This window comes from Benincasa hispida, chromosome 10 (assembly GCF_009727055.1).
Source record: "Benincasa hispida cultivar B227 chromosome 10, ASM972705v1, whole genome shotgun sequence".
NCBI classification, from domain to species: Eukaryota; Viridiplantae; Streptophyta; class Magnoliopsida; order Cucurbitales; family Cucurbitaceae; genus Benincasa; species Benincasa hispida.
The window spans coordinates 48,620,363-48,638,350 of NC_052358.1; the positions used below are offsets into that span (position 1 = coordinate 48,620,363).

The following is a 17,988-nucleotide window of genomic DNA, read 5'->3' on the forward strand; positions in this document are numbered from 1 at the left end:
TACAGAGCTTCACGGCTGGGATTTGGAATGATTCGCCCTGAGACTCGCCTCTCGGCCTTGTCTCTTTTCTTCTCGGATCTTCTTCAATCAGCACTCAGATCAGCCTCTCTCTCAATAGCCTCGTATCAATTATCCCGTGTATCAAGTATATCTTTCAGTGAATTCTTTAAGGGGTGAAAGCTTTGACTCTTTGACTTATGGTCCTCGCTGTATTTTTATGGAAATTTCGAGAATGGTGGAATAAGTATTCCTTTTGTTATGCAAACAGTCCGTCGAAAATGCACAAAGGTTAGTTGTACACGTGTCAAAATCCTCCGTGATTGCGCTGCTCATTTGCATCTTCGATTTTGTGCCCGCATGCGGTGTTGTTTTTATTACCAGATGCAGTTGAAGTTCAGCTCTGGATCGATTGTCGCATGCGCCATCATTGCGTTGATCGTCTATTCCTGAATGATGGGCGCAATGCAACGTAGATGTGTCAATCTCTCTCTTGAGCCATGAGCGCATACGGTGACTGGATATCCTACAAAACAGACTTGAAATATTCTTTTCTACCATCACAATTGTGTTAATGGGTGTATTGACGACAATTTATAATTATTGTGTTAATGGGTGTATTGGCCATAATATCTAAATAAAGTAGTATAAATAACTTGTTAGAAATTATGTTAGAAACGAACAAATATATATACCTCAGTTCAGAGATCTTAAAGGTTGATGAAACTATGTAGAGTTATGACTGTTGAGGAATAAAGGTATGTATCTGTTTAAGCCAAGGAATAAATTATCGAGACAAGAATTGATGAAGGACTAGTGTTATGTTTTGTGTTGGCTAGTACAATTAGTGGTAGTATAAATACGCATGTCGGTACTTAAGTATAAGGTTAAAAATTGTTTTATGGATAAGATGGAAAAAAAGAAGAGTCTATAGATTTATTAAAGGTTCTGAGATATTAAACCAAACGTTTTGAGAGGAACTTTGAAAAGGATTAATAAGTCATAAGCACTTTGGCAATACTAGGAACTTGATGGACTAGGTAAAGTATGTGTAGTGCTATGAAGAATTCTTTTGTTATATCTAGCTAAGTTGATGTCATTAAAGGAAGCTAAAATAGTTAGACATGACATGGGACTTAAAGGGGATAAAGCAAGGTGTCATTTGTCTAGGTTGAAAGATTATTTTAGTATACCTAGACTAAACCCAGAGCCTTATTGTGATGAAGAGATCCAAGTTAGGCAAATTTGAAGAAAGAAAAGTCTTTTGGAGTTTAAAAGTACGCAAAATTGGCAAAGAAGAATTCTACAAGATGAAAATTCTTAGTGAGAAGGATACAATTTATGGAGGAGTTAGGTAAAATATAATTTAGCAAAGAGATTATGTTCCACTTGGAAAGTGGGGAGAAAAAAAAAAGAGATGTCTTGAATTTAGTTGTTTTATGAGAAAAGTATCCAAGAAAGTTTACTCTTTTGGAGAGAGAGAAAAATTTAATGTGTTCAAAACTCTTAGTTGAGTATGGTTTGGAGGCTTGGGACGAAGGGTTACAAGGTATTTGTTCTAGTGTAAAAGAAGAATACCTCATTATCATGTGAAACTTTGGGACAATATGTGTTGGATGGAAAAATAGCTTACATACGTGATTGGGTATGGAACTTGATTTTAACACAAGAATCTGTTACCGAAATAGAAGGTCGAGAAGGGATAAGCTAAAATGGAGTTACTAGTAGCATAGATGTTCAAGAACCATTGACATGGTATGTTGAGGCTTCATTAATTAAGAGGTTAATCAATGAGGGCATTAGTAAGATTTAAGGGATTTTGAGTTTATGTGCTAATTGGAAACATGAACTAGAAAGACCATCAAATGGATTGAAAAAGGAAACTAATCTAGCTTGAGGTAGACAAAAGTGGTATATACACATAAGTAAGTAAGTTGGATCTTCCAATATAACCATTGCCATAAGGGATAGACTTGGTAATAAAGTTGAGTTGATAACAAGAAGTTGCTAAAAGTGGGTTTGGAGCATTACAAGATAGTATGTTTTCTCTTGCATGAGCAATGAGTTAACTAGCTTTCGGGAGTACAAGTAATCCAAGCTAGGACTTATGAATCAAGGTTTTATTGTAAAAACTAACCTCAGGGATCAATTACGGTTATTATGAGGTTATGAAAGTGTGTTATTAATTGACTGATGCTTCAGAATCCAGGGACTTCAAAACCTCATTTTTGGAGGGAATTCTAGACTCGTTCGCAGTAGGGTCTAAGTAAGGATATGTGATTGTTTTAAAGCTAAAGAATAATATGAGGATTGGCGCACGTTTTATAGCCTGTGGCAGTATAGAGCCTCATGATGAGTTTCTCATGAATGTGAGACTTAATTAGACAGAGTTATTTTCAAACATGTAGACCCTAAAAAAGACATCACAATCGGTGCTTCTAAGAGTAGAAGCAGTTTTTAGTTGACTAGATTTGTTGCAGTACGTATCTTTAGATGACACATTATATAGTATGACCAGTTTCTCCATAACACATATGAAGTTTTCCCAGTGATAGAATGGTAAGCTTATATATATGTTTTTAGTGGATAATACTTTTTTAAGCTCATGATAGTTTCATCGTTCTCAGCTTGAACGTGTTAAAGTATTGTTGGTTTTCAGCATCTTAAGTTTCATAGTTATATATGGAAGGGGTTGTCACACCTCTTTGATGCTAGTTTCAGCTATGTCAAGCAACGACGCTCGTTTTACATCAAGTTTTTGGAAGGGTCTCCGAGAAGGTGTTGGATACCCAGTCAGAATGTATACAACTTTTAGCTTTCAGACTAATGGTCAAACAGAGCATTTGAACCAGATATGGGAAGATATGTTATGCACCCGTGCAATGAAGCATTGGCAAGAGGCGCTGCCCAAAGGTTGCTTATGTGTTGGGATGATAAGAGGATGCATGAGCGAGAGCGAGAAGGCTAGACAATGAGCACAAGACACTGGGCATTGAAGTGTTGTACGTGCGGACGATCTTGTAGCTACCAGCGTGCTAAATGATGCATTAGACAATGGCACTACACGATAGGCAATAGCACTACATGATCAGCATAAGCACTAGACGATAGCGTTAAATGATGAGCTCGGGTGCTAGACGATAAGCAGAGACACTAGACGATGCATTAGGCGTGGGCGCTGGGCAATAGACTTAAGCTCTACATGACGGCGCTACACGATGAACGTGAGCACTACACGATAGGCAAAGCGTTAGACGATGGGCATTGTGCGATAGACGTAGACGCTAGACAATGGCGCTACACAATAAGCAGACGTGCTAGATGATAAGCGTGATGCGCTAGATGATGGGGTCAGTGCTACACGATAAGCGACAACGATAGATCACTAGATGTTGGAGCTATGCGATGGGTAGGCGTTACACGATGAGTAACAGTGAGATCGTTGGTAATTACTGGAAGATAAGTCATGCGGTAATGCCAGAGCTATACGATGCACTACGAGCCAAGGATATCTGAAGATTTGTGGGCTGAGAAGAACTAACTAGACATATAGCAATGAAAGGGGATGTCTGAAGACCATGCAATTTGAGTTGGGCGAAGGAGAAGGCATGCAAATCAGTTAGGTTGAGTTGGAGGAAGAAGAGGTAGACACTTCAAGCTGGTGGTGGCAAGGTTAGGCATTGGCAACCAGAAAAGGGAATGCCTGGGCATGTTGCAAGCTTGAGGTGTCAAGATAAGGTGAAGGATGAACGCCTATAAATAGGGCTAGAGGCTTCACTTCAGTTCACAAAAAGCAGTTTCATTTCGAAAGATCACCTAAGAGGAGTAGTTAAGAGTAATTAAGAAGAAATCTTGCATTGAACTGAGGAAGAGCACGTTGATCTGAGCGGTGAGAAAAGTAAGGATGTTGGGCGGTGCAGACTCTACGGACAGACGATAGTGCTAAGTTCAATCGAGGAATTCTTCCAAATTACTCGTGTAAATCAGGTGATTCATGGACCAAAAGCTTTTAAATTGAATGCAGTTTCAGTATGAGTGCTGCTATGAGAAAATTCTAAGTTTAATGCTGTCAAATTTAAGAAAAATTGAGAGGTGCTAACGAATAAGGAGGCATCAGTCCAAGTAGAGAAAAATTGAGACTCCAAACTCTTGAGAGGGAACTTCAAGGCAAAACTTTATAGTAAGCTAGTTAAGACATTTCTAAACATTTTTGTAGAAGGAAATGTCTTGAGATATGGTCCGGAATGAGGAGTAAGCTAAGCTTGGAGTTGAATCTGAAATAAGATTCAATAGAAGGCCAAAGGAAACCGGGTGAACTGGGAAGGAAAAGTAATCCCAACAGATCACTGTGAGTGATTTCTTATTTTAGTCTTTTAGCATATTCTGTACTAATATGTTATTGTTTTGAATGAATGCTTGTTACCATGAAAAGAGCAAGGGATTGGGATAGTCAGGGGGTCAACAAATCTAGCTTCTGAGCCCGAAAAAGAATCTCATAGGATGGTTAGGGGACCAAGAAGTCTAGTTCTTTAGCCTACAGGAGGAACGTTGCATGGGATGGTTAGAGGACCGACGGGCCTAGCTTCTGAGCCCATGAGAGGGAGAATTATGTGCACATAAGTTTATGAATGTTATAAATGTGAAATGTTATCTATCTACCATTTGTGTAGGTAAGTTTGTGAAAAGCTTTCATTCAGGATGGAGGTTTTCTTAGTAACCTCATGTTATGATGTTTATAAGTTGAAATAGATTTATAGAGTTATGATTCCACTCACTGGACTTCAAAGCTCATGCTTTACTTTCATGTTTTCCTTGCAGGTAGCAAAAAAGTTCAGGTTGCAGAAAGTGGTCAAGGTCTGCCACAAGATAGAATAATTACTAGAATAAAGTTTGTAGTTAGGATGAGGCTGCTGTTGTAAAACACAGTTTAAAACGTATAAGCTAGTTTCCTAAACAAAGTTGCAATTTCCTTTATTTCATTAAGTTTTCCACTGTGAAATTAATTTTTTTAAAGGATACTAGTAAGAATGGGCAATAGGTGTCATGAAAGAGCGATATCTGTTGTCTTCACGCCTTCTTATAGGTAAGAGATGAAACCTGGGAGGGGGTGTGATAGATAGGGTCTCTCCCGACGACGTAATGGACCGTCATAAAGGCCCGTCGGGATTTCTGCGTAAAGAAGTGCATCAGGAGTTCCTCAGGAACTCTCGACAATTAAAAAAAAGCCTGTCGGAAGTTCCTAAGGACTCTAAACACATGAAGAAGTTTGTCGAGAGTCCCTAGGGAACTCCCTATGCCTCTTCTAATCGTTGGAAGTTCTATGGAACTCCCGAAGGATCTCCCAACGCCTGTCGAGTAGTTTTAGGAGATCCTGTCACACCCCGCTCCAGATTACCCTTATAACCTGGATGGAATAGTGACTGCAGCAGTTACCAACCCTCTTACTGGCACTTACTGCTTATCTAACCAGTTAAATTTTGCTCAAACCCTGAATACGTACATATCATCAATATACGAACATATTAACTTAGAACTTAACACATTTACATTACAGGGTTTCGCAGCATTGTTCATACATGAATATTACAACTTAGTGAGCCCCATCAAGAATACTAGTCACTAGACAGACACATGTGTACTAATTAATACAGGTCTTCAATTACGCTTCCTTCAACCTGTTTCTTTGAGTGGCAGAGCAGTAGCAGAAAAGTCTTTTGGGAACTGACCGCTACCTGAAAGGAAAACATTTGAAAACATGAGCTAGAAGCCCAGTGAATGACTTAATAAAAACATAAATCTCATGCTTAAACTGAAAGCTTGAAAACATAATATTGGAACTAAAATATGTCAAGCACACGTGTACATAAAACCTTTAAAACCATTGTATCTGAAACCTGAATCTTAGTTGAGAATAAACATTCATCGCTCTAATTCCCAACGCCAAACCATGGCCAGATGAGACCCCTACCTCGATCTGCTCATACTGAACTATGGCTAGGAGAGATCCTTATGTTAAACTCTTTAAATATACTAATGGGCATCTCAAGCAACTTCCTTTAAACATAAACATTGATAACAACTCTTAAACACCATTAGACATCATTATTCCCTAGTTGAGAACGAGCATACATCGCTCTAGCTCCCAATGTCTGTTACTGGCCAAGAGACCCATACTTCGGCCTCCCTTTGTTAGTATATGGCCTAGGAGACCCATACTTCAGCCTCTTATTCAGAACTACCTACGTGCACGTCGAGTTTTCTATGTACCGTCAACACCTTAGGTACATTTATTTAGATACCTTCCTTACCTTCAGTATCCGACTCACTTAAGCTACCAAATTCTCGAAGAGCATTAAAAGAATAGTTCTCAAATATAGCATAGAAAACTCTTAAGGATAGCTTCCCTACCTTCAGTATTCCTTTTCATTATGTTTAGGAATACCAACGCATGTACTTTGACAACCTTAGGTATTTAAAACATAGTACATCAAGCTTTATTCAACCTTATCTTTAACCCTAACGCATGTTTCATACTTTGTAAAATAAGTTGGCTTAAATCATGTTGAACTAGCTTGTAAAAATCATTAGCATGCGTTAGACATGGAAAACATACTTGGAAAACTCATACATTAGTAAACATCATGCGTTGATCATGCTTTCAATCATAGGAATTAGTTGCTTGGAATCCCATAAAATTTAGCATGAGACTAACTTTGCTCAATCCCTCGACGTCGTATTACTTACGTGCACATGGTTATAACTGAGTAGCGTCATACCTTAGGTACTTAACTAGGATATCTTCTCATTGTCCTTCAGTATCCATCGTATAACTAATCATAAACATTTAGTTGAAAACTAAGGCTTAGTGCTCAAATCACCATACTAGTTCATCATGAAAATGGAGTTACTAAAACATGCTAAAAGTATTTGGACAAGATAACATACTTAAATCATGTCAATTTCCATGGAAAACATGCTTTACTTAGCATGAGAAATAGCTTCAAACATATGTTGCTTGGCACTTCATATAAACACTTAACATGAGAAATAAATTCAAAGAAATCATGGTTTCTAAATTATTAAAACATTAAATCATCACATAGTCACTCACAGTTCGTCGGGGCTCTTAACGGTTTATACACCTCTCCTAGCTCTTCTTGGCCTGAAAGAACATAATTCCCGATTAACTTCCTTAGAATTCTTAGCAAAATACCTCAACTAGTTCGTTTACTAATGGAAATTTCCTCATCAAGACAACATTGCTAGCGAGATAACCTTTATGAGTCAATTCATCCTCATGAACGAGATCAAGCATATCATTAGCAAAACTTCAACCTAGCGATACTTACCACACCAACTAGGTTCCACCCAAATTTCCAGCGAGATTTCCTTCTTGAACGAGATCTTTAGCAAAAAATTAGCAAGATTATCATCCTGAGCGAGATCCCCATCCTCCTTATCTCGCTCTCGCTCTCCACGGTGAGCTGTTTGCTTGTTCTTCCCAAGCAGTTGTCTGCTTATGCACAGATTTCCTGCTTCAACTTCACAAATTCATAACTCAAAATCTTGAACTCTTTTCAAGAAACTTCCTTCTACAAACTTGTTTAGAATCAAGTTAGCAACATTATCTTAAAATTTCAGCTCAAAATTCTTCGTATTTGATCTGGAGATTCAAACCTTCATTATTGGCCCCAATTCAAGCAGCTGCCTGCTTGTTCAACAATTTCCAGTTCAAATTTCAAAAATATATAACTCGATTTTCAGGTATCATCTTAAAAAGTTTCATTCTACAAAGTTGTTTATAACTGAGTTAACAATATTACCTCAAATTTTTAGCTCAAAAAGCTTCGTAATTCATCCTAGAGCTTCAATTCTTCACTGATGGCCTAGATTCATCCGAGAAACGAACCCTTCGTTTTTATTTTGCCCCTCCGGCCTTATTCCTGCGAGTTTTCCCTCCAACCGCATAAACACAGAGAGCTTTCAAATGCCACTAAAATTACACAAATAGCCTAAGTAGTTTGTCTAAACCGACCCAATGAATTCGACCTTCTTGCTTATATCACCGCCCAAAATCCTGTGTGAACCCTCCTTGTGCCACCTTGTCCACTATTGGTGTTGAAGGGCTAGGATTTAGCAAATTTTCTTTTGCTAACTGCACTGACAATATTACTTCAGCACTACACCTCACTAGATGGCATGGTCTCATCCATATGCTTATTATGCATTCCATCATCAAGCATGACCTTTTTTAGCCTAGCCGAGTTTTGTCCTACTTTTACACTTAGCTACCCAAGAGCTTATTTCTTCTTGCTTCCATCTTCTATCCTTCCTAAGACATGGCTTCATTAAGCTCATTAGAAGACATCACATTACTTACTCTTACTTAAAGTAATTAGGGTTCGAGTTTTACAGATCCCATCTGGTAAAAAACCAGATCCCCTTCTCCATTCCCCTTCTTCTCCATTAGTCAAGTTTTTAGGACCCTAGCCGCAGCCCCTTCCCCCTTGCGCCGCCTCCTATTTCCTTTCCCTTCCTCCTTCGTCGTGACCTATTTCCTTCGTCTTTCCCCTTCGCCACCACCTCCTTCCCCTTCCCCCTTCGCGCCACCACCGGCCATTTCTTCTCCATTAACGCTTTCAATTAACCCAAACTAGAAACCCCTTCTCTTCGCATCTCTTCTCCATCTCCTTGCGGTCGTCGTTCCATTGCTTGTCATTCGCCACTCTGGTGTCCTTTGCAAGCTTTCAACAAGTTCGCTCGCATTCCTTTCGTTTCCTTTCTCTTATTTTGCGAATTTAAGCCATTGTTTAATTTCTCATGAATTTGAAATCCGATTAGTCATTGAAATCCGATTACAATTGCTTTGGTTTATTGTCATTTAGCATCTATCTCATTTGTTGTTCTTTAAATTAAATCTAATGTTTCTAGCATATGTTTTTTTTCCTTCCTTGTTGCACTAATTGATATTGACCCATTTCATTATGTTACAATTTCCGCAATTTGGTGGATTGTGGATGTTATTGTGGATTACGAATGTTATTGTGAATTGTGAAATATGGATGTTTCATGTAATTAATATTATGGATGTTATTGTGAATTATGGATTATGGATTGTGAATGTTATTGTGAATTGTGGATTATAGATGTTACAATTTTTGTAATTTGGTGGATTGAGTCTTTTTTTTTTTTTTCCTTTTAATTCTTAAGGTTAGGGATTTAGTGACTAAAACTAATTAAAAATATATTTCAAATTTAGTATGATGTTTATGAGATGTTGACACATGTATAAGTAAAATGATCCATCACATAGTGTTCACCTCTGTTAATTCAACTAACTTAATGAAGGAAAATTGAACCTTATACCCCTAAACACTATACCTCTAAAAAACTTTGGTTTTCAAACCAAATCAATAACATTAGGGGCAAAAAAATGGACCCCTTTTACTTATTACTTAATTTGGACTTAGTTTAAGGCAAAAAAATCAATAACATTAGGGGCAGAAAAAGTCAAATCGCCTATTAGAGATTATTTAAAATTTTAAATTCTCCAAACAAACTTGGAATTTTTTATTAAATTAATCAAGATTCATACTTAATAAAGACTTTGTACTTTGTTCTATATTCCAGGTTATTGTTTTGAATTACAAGTTGGTCAGAAAAGATTTATTTTTAAGGATGAATAAAGAATGGATTAAACTAAGGAATAAGTTATCAGTGAAGTATAAAGAAGGAGTATCCCAGGTTTTAGGTATGACAAAGTTTCATGTCAATGATTCCGGACGAATAAGATGTCCATGCAAGAATTGTATGAATTCAATTTGGGAAAAATTAGATATCGTGGAACGACATCTATTAACATATGGAATATCTCCATCATACTGTGAATGGGTATATCATGGAGAGCCAGTAAACTTATCTAGAGGTTTTGAAAGTCATACAACTCATTCAATACAGAATGTCAAAGTAGATAGTATAGAAGATGTAGCATCATGCATTCATGTAATACAAAAAAAAATGTTAATAAAGAAGACATTTCTGGATTAATCAATTGATCAAAATAATATATTAAAAATATTTGGTCACCATAATTTAATTCTATGAGAATTTGGGTGCTAAAGTTTTATGCAATTACAAAAATAATTTGTGTGTCTAAACTGATTGCTTTGGAATATCTCAATTAATTACAATTTTTTTCATCAAATAGTCATCTCTTCAAAAATAGCTTAAGTTGATGCAAAAGCATTAGGAGAAATAGAAGAACCAGGCGAAGGATTTTGTTTTCTAGAAATGGTGGGCTTCACATTTAAACTTTGAGATGTAATTCGGCCTTTCCTTCTGCTATATGTGAGGTCAATGTCAGCTAGCTCTATATCTTCACAAGGAAACTCAGAACTACAAACAAGTTTGGCCGTGAGCGGATTATTTGAAGTACCTCTGATATTCTTGAAACTAACCTTACTAATCTTGACTTTTGATGGACTCTGAAAGGCAAGAATATAGGACATGATTTTGTCACTTAATTTAAGTATTAAAAATTAAATTAAAAAAAGTTTAATAACTTTCGTACCTTTTTATTACATAGGTTGTGTGGACAGTATTCCTGATCTATAAGAATTGGATTGCTAACATTGACCATGATTATATCTTCATAGTGCATATCAGAAGCGATTCCAGCAGTAGGAGAACTTGGCCATGTTTTGATTCTAACGCCGTTCGATGTATTCATTATTGTACAATTTTTAACTATGATTCCCTCCACAGGTTCTTCAGCATTGTATTTTCCTAGGCTTCCTACACTTATACCATGTCCAGGCCCACATGTCACATTAGTAATTGTTATTTGCTTACTTCCATCCCCAAGTGAGATACAATCATCTCCAGTACCAATGTTTGTATTAAGGACATTAATCCCAACAGATCGATAATGTGAATTCCATCAGTATTAACACTACTTCTTGGTGCATTTATGGTGAAATGTTGGAAGGTGAGGTTCTTACAACCCAATACATTGACATGAAAGTTCTTACTATCTTTAGATGATATATCACTTACTGTCGAATTTGTGATAAAGCTTAACTTCAAACTCTGCATTTTTAAGTAAAATAAATTATCATGCTTATGTATATTTACTTAAAAAAGAGGAAATGTAAATGTTAGTTTGACAGATAAAATTGTAACAAATAAATAATATTTAGGCCAATAGTACTAAAAATGTTTGCTAAATGATTAAATGATGCTTACGATGGGAATTCGATCACACTTTGGGTTTTTATGGCAATCATTTTTCTCCCACACCACTTTTCCTTACCCATCTAAAACACCACCACCTGTTAACGTTAAGTAATCGATATATCTGAAACTAATCCATCCGTCTCCTGTTAGATCCAGTGTTGCCTGCAATGTTCCTTGAAGTTGAATTTCGATGGGGCTTTTGCAAGGGCCCACCAACTTAACTGCACTTAACTTGTAAGTTTCTTTTGGAATAATTACTTTACTTTGGGTTGTTGATGCACAAGCTTCCTTCCATGCATTGTTAGAGCCTATTTAATTTTTAAAATATATTAATAAATTTGATTGATGCCACTAGATATTTTCTTTTTCTCAGTCGAGAGTTGCTCACCAATAAGGAGATAGTTGGGCCAAGTAGAGAAAAATTGAGACTCCAAACTCTCAAGACTTCAAGGCGAAACTTTATGGTAAGCTAGTTAAGACATTTCTAAACATTTTTGTAGAAGGAAATGTCTTGAGATATGGTCCAAAATGAAGAGTAAGCTAAGCTTGGAGTTGAATCTGAAATAAGATTCAATAGAAGGCCAAGGGAAACCAGGTGAACTGGGAAGGAAGAGAAATCCCAACAGATCACTGTGAGTGGTTTCTTATTTTAGTCTTTTAGCATATTCTGAACTAATATGCTATTGTTATGAATGAATGCTTGTTACCATGAAAAGAGCAAGGGATTGGGATAGTCAGGGGGTCAACAAACCTAGCTTCTGAGCCCGAAAAAGAATCTCATAGGATGGTTAGGGGACCAAGAAGTCTAGTTCTTTAGCCTGCGGGAGGAACATCGCATGGGATGGTTAGAGGACCGACGGGCCTAGCTTCTGAGCCCATGAGAGGGAGAATTATGTGCACATAAGTTTATGAATGTTATAAATGTGAAATGTTAACTATCTACCGTGTGTGTAGGTAAGTTTGTGAAAAGCTTTCATTCAGGATGGAGGTTTACTTAGTAACCTCATGTTATGATGTTTATAAGTTGAAATAGACTTATAGAGTTATGATTCCACTCACTAGACTTCAAAGCTCATGCTTTATTTTCATGTTTTCCTTACAGGTAGCAGAAGAGTCCATGTTGCAAGAAGTGGTCGAGGTCTGCCACAAGATAGAATAATTACTAGAATAAGATTTGTAGTCGAGATGAGGCTACTGTTGTAAAACATAGATTAAAACATATAAACTGGTTTCCTAAACAAAGTTGCAATTTCCTTTATTTCTTTAAGTTTTTCGCTGCAAAATTAATTGTTTTAAAGGATACTAGTAAGAATGGGCAATAGGTGTCATGAAATAGCAATATCTGTTGTCTTCACGCCTCCTTATAGGTAAGAGATGAAACTTGGGAGGGGGTGTGATAGATAGGGTCTCTCCCGATGACGTAATGGACTGTCAAGAGTTCCTAAGGAACTCCCGATGATGTAAAGGCCCGTCGAGAGATCCTAAGGAACCCCCGACACGTAAAGAAGTGCGTCGGGAGTTCCTTAGGAACTCTCGATGCGTAAAGAAGCCCATCGGGAGTTCCTAAGGAACTTCAAACGCATGATGAAGTTTGTCGGGAGTTCCTAAGGAACTTTCAATGCCTCTTTTAATCGTCGGGTGTTCTAAGGAACTCCTGACGGATCTCTCAATGCCCGTCTAGCGACATAGAGAGATCCCATCTGGTAAAAACCAAATCCCCATCCCCATTCTTCTTCTTCTACATTACTCAAATTTTTAGAACTCTAGCAGCCGCCCCTTCCCCTTCCCCTTCCCCCTTGCATCGCCTCCTATTTTCTTCCCCTTCCCACTTAATCCCGAGTGTTTTGGGAACTTTGATTAGTATGGGTGAGAGTGGCCAGATTGCCAACCCAACATGCCTACGTTTTTGGAGACTTGTCTGATTTGGGAGCTGGGAACTTAGTTACACAAGATGGAATTCACTCCTTCCCCGAAGCAGGGGTAAGTAGATAGATTGCTCCCTTAAGGGCTGATTCCGGGGCTTGAACATAGTGGCCACAACTTCTCTTTGGAAGAGAGGACTCAGTCATAGTAGGACTATGACTTATGTTCATTAGAGGGATCAGTGGTACTTAAGGAGTTAGATGTAACTATAGGGGCATAACGGTTATTGGTCAAGCCATACTTATGAGCGATCTCTGAAGGGTTATTGCATTGTTGATTGTTTAAGATGGACACATAATATATCTGTAGTAAGAAGAGTTTAGTTGTCAGTCTTTAGTGGTGTGTCTGGCAGTTAACGGATGGTGGATTCCGTGACTAAAGAGTTTAGTCAGTTATGCACGTACAGTTGGAGCTTCGAGTTACAGGTCCATAAGGTCCCCTTGGTAGCTCAATGGATTCAAGTTGAGAATCAGTTCTTGGTGTTGATTTGAAATGTTCAAATTGATAAGAGACAATTCGATTATATATGATATGATCGGTATGGTGTATGAGATACATCAAGTGGAGGGTTAATATAAATGAGATTTACATTAAGGACCATGGAATAGAAAAGGAGCAATAGTTATATGTTTCATGACATGAAATATTAAAATTATATGTTATAAATATAGTATGATAAGTTGGTTGTCATTTATATTTATAATAATGTTAATTATTAGATAGTTATCTCGTTTTCTCTAATAACCAATTGAGTGAGAGGTTATTGGTGGTTCATGGTAACCGTGATATAAAAGGAAAAATGTTTTCCTAATTTTAATAATGTTGAATTGAGATTTCCATTCTCGAAAAGTACTCACGGAAAGGTTGTCAAGTAAATTAGATTTACTAAACGACAGCTTGGAGAAACTAGACGATTGTGGATTGTTTCTATACGATAGACACTTAGCTGGCCAATGAGTTAAACAATCGCATAGCTTTTGCTAAACGATCACATAGCTTTTGTTAAACGATTGGCCATCGTCTATATGATAGAATTTGACATCTCCCACTTACTCAATCGTTTACACGCTTGTTCTTCCTCCAGTCTCTGCCTCTAACTAAGACCACACAGAGCCCACACTTTTGGATTCTCACACCGAGAACACCAAGGTAACCTTTGTGGTGGTGTCATTTCAACTCAACACTAGTCGAGGTTCTGTAGAGGCCGTTTGTAGCATTTAGGGTGTTCGTGATCTTAGAGATCACTGTGTTCGAGTTCGCTATGATCGTGCAGTGTAGCGGTCCTGGTGTACGAGTGTTCGAGTGTTTCCGTGTTGCTGTGAACGAGCATTCGTGATCAAGGGTCTTGAAGATTTGTCTTCTTCCCTTGATCGTGTAGTAAAGCCTGCTGTAATTTCTATTTTTGCACATAGCTTGTTGTTTCTGTTTGTGACTGTAATTGTGTATGTTCATATACGATCGAAATTTGGAACAGTCCTTCCACTGCTCATGGAAATCCTCATGTCTGATTTTCTTCAATTGGTATCAAAGCCAAGTTGTTCTGATATTCCAAATTTCACTTCTGTTTTGAACTTCTTTTATAGTCGTGGTGGGTTTTCTGCATTGCGTTTAATTGTTAAATGCATTTGTGGATGGTGTTGATGGATGTTAATTGCCTTTGTTTAAAGCTTTCTTTAAATTACAAAGTGTTAATTTGTAAGGGCCCTTATGTTTTTAGGCATAATTAACATGCTATCGAGTCTGTAATTCAAAGAGTTTGAGTTAGTCGAGTCGTTCGTGATGAAGTTTCGAAGCATGGTGATGCGGCTCTCAGCGAAGAAGAAGATCAAGGGTTGGTCGTGTCATGTAGCCTCAGGTAAACGATCGTTGGGATTTAACTAAAAGATCGTGTAGATTTTTCTGTATAATCGTGTAGTATTTACTAAACAATCATTTAGCTAGAGTTAAACAATGGGGTAAATCGTTTACTCTATCGCGTAGCATTAGTTGCTCGATCGCGTAGACGCTGGAGGTAGACGATCGTACTGGGAGCATATGATGCTCATCGTTTAGAAGAAGGTGCGTGCTACACGATCGTGTAGTTAGCATGCTCATCGCATTTTCACTGACTACACGATCACGCGGTATATGATATGAAGGCACTCGCTCAGCGATCGTTTAGATGATCATGCTTCATCGCATCGTAGTCATTTAGACGATAGTATAAGGTTTGCGTTGCGGAGCGCGCTACACGATCGCGTACCTCATGCTTCATCGCATAGCAAAAGGTACAGGATCGTTGCTAAACGATCGTTTAGCTCGGGAAGCATAGGTAAACGATTGAGCAAAGCATTTGTTCTTTCGTTAGACGATCGCGTGGTGTTTGGTACACGATCAGTGGAGACGCGTTGCTTCGCTCGGACGGTTCAAGACTCGGTTTGCCTGTTTGAACCGGAGACTCCTTGTTTTTGTAATAGTTAGCTTGTAGTTTTGAGGATTTTAGGCAATTTTACCCGGTTCATCAACATTTGTTTTTTATACATGTGATGTATGGTGTTTATATGGAAAAGTGTTTGACATATAGATTTAAAACCCACCTTAGGTTGTGCAATTGTTCATACATTATGTATTATAAGAGTTATAATATTGCATGAAGAAATTGCATGAAAACATGCACATGCATCATGAAATATAAGAGTTATATTTAGTGCATGCAGTGAGCATATTCATACATCATCATTTTATTATAAGCGTTATAGTATAAGGGTGTATGGAAGCATGTTGCGCTTGGTTCATTGCTTGTTTGTATAATAGTTGTATAACAAGGTAACAATGAATGAACAATGCATTGAGCATGACACTCAGGCTATTTATAAGAGTTATAAATGCCTTGTATGTGTTAGCTTTGCGTTGTAGTTTTGGTTGTTTCCGTTATAAGCGTTATAAAGGAAATTAAAACTAAAATCGATAAGAAAGAGTTGCATGCCGACTTAGGGTGAACTCATGTTTTAAAAGGGTTTTAAAATTGGATTGAGATAGACCTAAGTTCAAAGGTTCTAATGGGATTAGTAACCTAGTTTTAATCTTTTTAAATCGGTTTAATAGGATTAAATTGATTGGCATAAAAGATTAAAATTGTATTAAATCTATATATAAGGGACCTTTTGTCTATGGTGGGTTCTGTCTAGGCTGGAGTTCTTAAGCTGACGAAAATGGAATACTCCTACCTGGAAACCTATCTGGAAAGGTGAATTAGATAGATTTTCTGCAAGCATGCGACAGTTGGTCAAAGACTCCATTAAAGAGTTTAATGGATGATGATCAAAAGTTGTTAAACTATCCAAGGTAAAAGTTACTCTTGGGCAAACCTAAAAAGTCACTTAGTTAAAATTCTTAGCCGTGTTTTTTCTAAGTAAACTAAACCCTAGGTTATAAAATGCTCAATGGGAGGAAGAAATGTATCTGATATGTCAAGAATTCCACTCAAGTTTCTCTCTGAATGTTCACACCATGAGATTCATGCTTGGCCTCATGGTACCCTGGGAGCATCCCCCCTTCGGATGGTGTTTGCATGATTCAATATCAAGGTGGACGGAGAGAGTATTTATAGTAAGCGGGTGAAGGGTGTATGTCAACATGTCCTACGGTCTCTGTCATTGGTTTACATCGTGAGATCATTCTGTACTCCCTCGTGGCGCCTTAAGTGTGTCTCCCTTCGGATGGGTTTTGTACAGTTGGTCAAGATCAAAGTGAACTCCAGAAATGGATAGGGTCGCTTTAGGTTTTGCCCCAATCAGATCTTTTCCCTTCCTATTGGTTGCTTGGGGTAGATCTCTAGGGCCTAAAATGGCAGGTTACACTTACGGGAGATTGTTAAGTAAGTTAATGTTCTCTTGACCAAATCAATGATGGCTAGTCGTTATAGGAGCAAGAGTTGTTCTGGTATTAATGACTAGTTGAGAATTTCTCAATTCAAAGGAGGGATAATTGACCTCCCTTCGGCGACTTTTGTCCTAAACCTTTGAAGCATCATTGCGAAACTAGATGTCATACAGAGTTCATGTTAATTTTGCTAAACCTTATTGGATGTTGTATATTTTTAACGGGTATTTGCTTAAAACCTAATGTCGGTCAATGTGTTTTTTGTTTTTAGCAACTTTTTATTTTTTCCATTGAATACCTTTAATTTGACCGATTACATACAATGGAAAGAGTCTTGTAAAACGTATTTTGTGGTAAACGACCTCAAATTTGTCATGGTTGAGGAATGTCCTCAAGTCTCGACCCTTGATGCACCGCGAAGTGTTCATAATGCATATGAATTATAGATGAAGGCTAATTCATTAGCCCCACTTCACATTTTGGCTAGCATACCTGATGTTTTGGCCAAAAGGGTTGAGAACATGGTCATTGCACGCGAGATCATGGACTCATTGCAAGATTTTTTTGAACATCAATTCTTACTTTTCGAGCGCAAAGGGATGTATGAATCATGCCTCAAAGGCAAGATGACCAAACGACATTTTAATGGAAAAGGTTACAGAGCTAAGAAAATCTTGGAGCTTGTACATTCTGACCTCTATGATTCCCTGAGTGTTAGGGCTCGAGGTGGGCATGAATATTTCATCTCTTTCATATATGATTATTCACGGTACGAGTATCTCTACCTAATGCAGTGTAAGTTTAAAGCCCATGACAAGTTCAAGGAGTATAAGGCTGAAGTTGAAAAACTTGTTAGGTAAGAAGATAAAAACACTACGATCTAATCGTGGTGGACAGTATATGAACCTTCAATTCCAGACCTATATGATAGAACATGGGATTGCATCCCAACTCACGGCCCCAGGTACATCT

At 37.7% G+C, this 17,988-nt stretch overlaps 1 pseudogene; it reads right to left on the reverse strand.

Annotated features, from left to right (window-relative positions):
* Positions 1-10,223: 10,223 nt before the first annotated feature.
* LOC120089123 lies at positions 10,224-12,351 on the reverse strand (annotated as a pseudogene).
* Positions 12,352-17,988: the final 5,637 nt, after the last annotated feature.